The following is a 7,720-nucleotide window of genomic DNA, read 5'->3' on the forward strand; positions in this document are numbered from 1 at the left end:
TAAAACCTCATTCAGAACCTCAACCTCATACAGAACCTCAACCTCATTCAGAACCTCAACCTCATACAGAACCTCAACCTCATACAGAACCTCAACCACATTCAGAACCTCAACCTCATACAGAACCTCAACCTCATACAGAAACTAAAACCACATTCAGAACCTCAACCTCATACAGAACCTCAACCTTATACAGAACCTCAACCTCATACAGAACCTCTACCTCATACAGAACCTCAACCTTATACAGAAACTAAAACCTCATTCAGAACCTCAACCTCATACAGAACCTCAACCTTATACAGAACCTCAACCTTATACAGAAACTAAAACCTCATTCAGAACCTCAACCTCATACAGAACCTCAACTCATTCAGAGGTAGAGGAACATTTCAACATTGATTCAGAATGAAACAGAATGAGTAGATAGAGCCATGAGAAGTGCAGGGGCTGATGGGAAAGGTAGCTCAGCTTTTTTTTCAGTGTTACCCTGACAACCACATGGTCCCCCCTCAGATCACACAGTTTTATTTAAAAAAAAGAAAAAAGCAAGAACATTAAATACATATTACTTTATTCTGATCTTTTAAACAGCAGATACAAGGAGCACTGGTTAAAGTAGTAAATGACCGACTGCTCAGGTCAGATTTCTGTTTTAAATCTGTTGGAACGTTGAAATGAAGCACAAGACTTGGGGAGAGTTAATGCTAAGTACACACTTTATGACTTCAAAATGACTCAAAATGACTTTTTATCACTTGATCTGGTTTTTGTGGATGTTGTGGTGAACAAGCTACACTACACTAAACTATTTCAACTGAGGCTACAACCTCTTTCACCTCCAGAACCATCCGAGGCAAAAGGGTTTAAACCTTAATTTAAAGACTGATACCAGTTTATGTTAAATGGTTAAAATCTCTCTTTATATCCAAACACTCGGACATTTTATCCATAAACACAGTGTTGACTTTCTTGTTGTGTTGATGACATGCTTTACAACTTAACAGTACAGTTATGCAAAAATCTACAAGACAAACTTGGAATAGAAATTTCTGTGTTCTGTGTGAAATTTCAGACAAAACAAAAAGATGATACTAGTATTTGCTTCCAAATACTCTTGATTGGACAGTTTTGATTAGATTCGTGATTACAACCTGGTGTAAAAGAAGCTTATTTAATTATTAATTTCTTCCTAAATTAAAGTGTAGAACCTTATCTCACATGAATTTCTCTGTGTCTGTCTGTCCAGGATAAAATGACTGATCTCTGGCGTTTCTCTAAAACCTAAAAGAGCCTCAGTGTAGGCCAAGATGCTGGTCCATAACCTTTCACGACCTCTTGATTAGACCATGTTGATTAGATTCGTGATGATAACCTGTGGTTAGCTTAATTTAAAGCTTAATTTAAAGAAGCTCATTTATTTATTTTTACTAAACTAACATCCAATTCTTTTTGCCTACTATTCTATCTTTTGCCTAATATTTAATCTTAACTTTATAATTAAAAAAAAAACTATAAAGATATAGTTTGACTGAATTGTGGAGTTATAATCAGTGATCTCTAAGGTCTTATTACACATAATAAATGTAGCTATGTAACGTGTAACAAGCACAATACACGAGGGGTGATTTATAATAAAATCAGCTCTGGTTAAAGTATTAAATTCCCTTCTCTAACCTCAGACTGTGGATATGGTTCTGTTTTGGTTCTGCGTTGCTCGAGTGTCCCATGACATATTAATCATTTTTATGAAATTGTAAATATTCATTCTGTACCTGGCTCTGAGGAAACTAGTGCACACTTTCATCATCCACATACATTGGTGTGTTTTATCATAAATACCTCGTTTTGACAAACTCATCATTACTTACAAGTACTTAATTTAAGAGCGAATTTAAGAGCGAAACGGAAAAATATGAGTCATTATTTTTAAGCCGTCTATATATAGGTCACTAAGGACATTGTACGTATAATGATAATTATAGCAGTATAACAGACAATCCCATATCAGAGCACACTCTGTGTGTGTGTGTGTGTGTGGTGTGGTGTTTCCTTTAACCGAGGAGAAAATGACACATACTTTACACATACACATTAAACACAACCACCAATAGGATGGAAACAAACTTATGAGTCACTTCATACCTTCAACATTCCCACCGTGAACTGGAAATAATTCAGCAGCGATGGAATGTGACCGGAATAAAAGGCCCAGATTTTATTTCTCATTATTCAGATATGAGTTTGTGGCGCAGATGGTTTTTAGCGGGTCCAGAAATACTAGTGGGAAGCTAAATTGGAACATCTGCATTTATTTGATTTTTTTAAAAATTATTATTATGATTATTATTAATTAAGTATTTACTGATTATTTATTGATCAGTAAAAAGAATTACGCACAACACACTTCATTAGAGATTTAATAAATTTATCAGTCTATTTTTAATAGGACAAAAATAAAGTTCACTAGTTCTAAGTATTGGCTAGATTATTAAATAAAAAAATAAGTTAAATTGAATACAAGCAATTGTTGTATATTTGAAACCTTTTTCTGGAATAAAATAAAAATAAAATGGTTTTAAATAAGGCTTGTGGTGATATTTATCATAATAATTTCCATATTTTGCATATTGTAATGAATTTATAATTGCATAATATTTTTGAAATCTATATAATAAGTTATATTTTTTATTAAGGTATATTATTATTATTCTCTCTCTGTCTTTCTCTGTGGAGCTATACACCCCACTCCTGAGCTCCCAGTGTTTGCCAGTTTCCAGTCTGACCACTGCTCTACCCCTGGTCGGAGTCTCGTCACTTGTTGGTGCCCACTGATGCTGTGGATGGATCTGTGTGGACCAGGAGACAGCCATGGACAGAGCCACTTGGGGACTTTCACACCATCACAGATCTGCCATTTCATCTGTCAGCCTGTGACAGCAAAGAACTAGTGTTTATAATGACCTTAGAAACTACGCTGACCTAATAGTTCCTCATGGGTCATTGATTTCTGTTGTAGAAAGGACATTAATCAGTTACAGTTACATTATTTACTCTTTAGTGTCACCCAAATGAGGATGGGTTCCCTTCTGAGCCTGGTTCCTCTCAAGGTTTCTTCCTTTCCATCCCAGGGAGTTTTTCCTTGCCACCGTTGCCACAGGCTTCTCATTAGGGATAAAATAAAATAGTTTAATAATTTAATTTAATAATTTATTCTTATTTCTAGGAATTTAGTTATTTTTATTTTTATATTTTTTATTTTCATTTTCCCCTCCCCTTTCTCCGTTTCTCTTCTTTTGTAAAGCTGCTTTGAGACAATGTTCATTGTAAAAGGCGCTATACAAAATAAATTGAATTGAATTGAATTGAATTATAGAATGCATTTTTAATGTTTTTTTTAATACTAAAACTAATAAGATTTCAGAACTGAGGTTCAAACTTTAAAAAAGACCATGGTTCAGAAAGTTTCTCAGCATTTCCTAAGCTTTAGTTGATGTCCCTCAGCTTCTCAGCTCTACACTGGACTTCGCTCCACCTCCACCTCCCAGCTCTGTAGATGAGGTCACTCCCTTCCTTGGCTCTGTGGAGGATGTTTCTCTCCCTTCTAGCGTTGCGGAGAAACCTGCTTCCCCTTATAGCTTCACAGAGGATGTTGCTTCCCTTTATAGATTTCTGGAGGAAGTCACTGTCCCTTCTAGCTGTGTGTTGTGTCTACCAGCTTCGCAGTGACCGACTCTGTCTATTGTGCCTTCATGGAGGATGTCGCTGTCCCTTCTAGCTTCACAAATAACATAGAGCTCACCTCCAGCTTCATGGAGGACACACTATAACTTCTAGCTTCATGGAGAATGTCACTCTCCCTACTTCACAGAGGAAGTCACTGTCCATTTGAGATTTGTGGAGGTCATTATTGTCTCTTCCAGATTCATGAAGTGTGACACTGTCCCTTGTGTCTTCACAGAGGATGTTGCTGTCCCTTCAAGCTGAGCAGTTAACATTTACTTCTATTCCAGCTTCACAGAGGACATCAAAAATGAAGTCATTGTCTCTTCTAGCTTCATAGAGAGCAACTCTGTCCCTTGTGTCTTCACAGAGGATGTCACTGTCCCTTCTAGCTAAGCAATTAACATTGATGTCCATTCCAGCTTCACAGAGGACATCAACGTCCCTCTAACTTTAATGATGAAGTCATTGTCTCTTCTAGCTTTGCAAAGAACACTGATCTCCACTCCAGCTTTATAGAGGACTTGCAACCTCTTTTAGCTTCATGAAGAATGTCACCTTCACAGAGAATGTCACTGTGGAGGGCATTTGGCTACTGATCAGAAGGTTGTGAGTTTAAATCCCAGGATCGCTAAGCTACCACTGCTGGGCCCCTGAGAAAGGCCCTTAACCCTCAGCTGCTCAGGTGTATAAACTTCTACCTTCATGGAGAACACTGTCCACTGCTTATGACATCACAGAGGTCATCGCTGTACCTTCTAGCTTTGAACATTGTTCTTTCCTTTTGCTCTATGGAGAACATCACTATCTCTTCTAGCTTGGCAGAGAATTTCATGCCTACTTACAGCATCACAGACGGCATGGTGTCTTTTTAAGCTCCACAAAGAACACTGCTCTACCTTGAAGCTCTGCAGAGGCTTGCACTGTCCAGTTTAGCTTGTACCTTTACGAACAAACAACTCTCCCTTACAGAAGATGCCACTGTTCCTTCTAGCCTTCTGGAGAATGTTGTTCTCCTTTATAGCTTCCTCTATCATCATTGTTCTTCGTCACTCAGTATCCAGGCATTCAGGAGAACATCGCTCCACCACCCCCACAAATCTGGGGTCAAGGACCTACTTTTATGTCACCTTGGGGGAATATATCTACTAGTTCACACTGACCTACTAGTTCTATACTGACCTATTAGTTAACACTGACCAACTAGTTCCACACTGAACTACCAGTTCACACTGACCTACTAGTATCCACTGACCTACAAGTTCTACACTGACCAACTAGTTCACACAGTCCTACTAGTTCCTTAAGAGCTCTTGATTGCTGTTGTAGAAAGGACATTTACATTTACATTATTTCCTGTCCAGTGTCACCCAGATCCACACCTACGACATAACTAAACTTCAACGTATCTTCAACGATAGTCGTATTTATGCGTGTTTTAGACGTGTCTCAAGTGTGTGTGTGTGTGTGTGTGTATGTGTGAGTGAGTGTGTGTGAGTACACTGTGTGTATTTATTGAAAGAAAGAGACGGAGAGTCACACAGTCAGTAAATGACCTGAGGCTCATGCTGTCCCTCTGACTTCTGACTCACACATGAAGAGAAGCCAAGAGAAGAAGTGTTAATTCACTACATGTTCATTATTAAAATAAAAACTAATTAGAGAAAAAAAAACTTATGTACGTACTGTATACTGTATAAGTACAAGAGCCTTAGAGACAGTGTGTGTGTGTGTGTGTGTTTCAGTGTCTAGTATGTTTATTATGTTTACTTGTGTGTAACTCCATCATGTATGTGTGTGTGTGTGTGTGTGTGTGTGTGTGGGCACAGAAATCAACGTGTGACACTAGCATATGTAACACTGACATCATCAGTCTCACACACAATATAATAATGCTATAACACACACACACACACACACACACACACACACTTAATAACCATGAACCCCTTTACACTTAAATAACAGACATATATAACAGAGTAATAGAATTATTAATAAAACATCTACTAGTTATATAAAAATTTAATTTACTACATTAACACAACACACACACACACACACACACACACACACTTAGAGAGCTATACTCTAGACTTGAGTAGATACATGAGTAGATTCAATAAACATTCATTTTACATATTAATAGAATACAACTATTTTACACACACACACACACACACACACACACACACACAGTAAAAATATTTTGCCACATGACCTTGACTGATTCAGTGTTTTGGGTGAAAAAAGAAAATAAAGTCAGAGTGCAGGAGTAAGTTTGGGCCAAATTCTGCTGAGAGCCCACTGACTAGTGTCACACACACACACACACACACACACAGGTGGAAAGGTGTACAAATAAAATAGTGCTTATCAAATTCTTCAACATTAAGAGAATGTGTGTGTGATTGTTGTGACTGTGTGTGTGTGATAAAGTGATAAAGATTTACCTCACTGATGAATCTCTTAAATCCACAATTCCAGTTCTGTAATTAGTCCAACAGTGTCCACACACACACACACACACACACACACACACACACTCTCTCTCTCTCTCTCTCTCTCTCTCTCTTTATAGCGATGAGATCAGAGCTGAAGAGCAGTGTGCCGTGCGAGAGGAGAGCATGTGATTCTGTCCTTCTGTGTGTTTCGTTCACTCACTCATGCTCACACTATCTCTCCACACACACACACACACACACACACACACACGCTCTGTTAGACACGCCCCCCCCCCACATTCTCCTCCTCTTTTCCTTCCTCTCTTTGTGTGTACCTCGTCGCTCCATCAATGGCTCTTTCCTCTTTCCAATTCTGTCAATCTGCTCATACACACACACAATCACACACACACACAATCACACACACACACACACACACAAATCACATACACACACATATATACATATACACACACACATATACACACACAAAATCACAATCACACACACACATATACACACACAAATCACATACACACACATATATACATATACACACACACATATACACACACAAAATCACAATCACACACAAAATGAAACAGCCTTTATTTGTCACATATACATTACATACATTACAGCACAGTGAAATTCTTTCTTCGCATATCCCATCCTTGGAGGTTGGGGTCAGAGCGCAGGGTCAGCCATGATACGGCGCCCCTGGAGCAGAAAGGGTTAAGGGCCTTTGCTCAAGGGCCCAACAGTGGCAACTTGGCGGTGCTGGGGCTTGAACCCCTGACCTTCCGGTCAACGACCCAGAGCCTTAACCACTTGAGCCACCACTGCCCCACAATCACACACAGATATACACACACAAACTCACAATCACACACACATATACACACAAAATCACAATCACACATACACATATACACACACAAAATCACAATCACACACACATATACACACACAAATCACATACACACACATATACACACACAAAATCACAATCACACACACATATACACACACAAATCACATACACACACATATACACACACAAAATCACAATCACACACACATATACACACACAAATCACATACACACACATATACACACACAAAATCACAATCACACACACATATACACACACAAAATCACAATCACACACATATACACACACAAAATCACAATCACACACATATACACACACAAAATCACAATCACACACATATACACACACAAAATCACAATCACACACATATACACACACAAAATCACAATCACACACATATACACACACAAAATCACAATCACACATACACATATACACACACAAAATCACAATCACACACACATATACACACACAAAATCACAATCACACACATATACACACACAAAATCACAATCACACACACATATACACACACAAATCACATACACACATATACACACACAAAATCACAATCACACACACATATACACACACAAATCACATACACACACATATACACACACAAAATCACAATCACACACACATATACACACACA

General features: G+C 38.2%; 1 protein-coding gene across 1 annotated transcript in view; it reads right to left on the minus strand.

Moving 5' to 3' along the window:
• The window catches only part of rasgrp3 (RAS guanyl releasing protein 3 (calcium and DAG-regulated)), a 68,257-nt gene extending 61,859 nt beyond the window's left edge, over positions 1-6,398 (minus strand). The window contains exon 1 of the mRNA XM_058399366.1: positions 6,177-6,398. The gene's annotated coding sequence lies outside the window, so the exon portion shown is untranslated. The remainder of the gene's footprint in view (positions 1-6,176) is intronic.
• Between the last annotated feature and the right edge of the window lie 1,322 nt (positions 6,399-7,720).

This window comes from Hemibagrus wyckioides, linkage group LG09, assembly GCF_019097595.1.
Source record: "Hemibagrus wyckioides isolate EC202008001 linkage group LG09, SWU_Hwy_1.0, whole genome shotgun sequence".
In the NCBI taxonomy this organism is placed as follows: Eukaryota; Metazoa; Chordata; class Actinopteri; order Siluriformes; family Bagridae; genus Hemibagrus; species Hemibagrus wyckioides.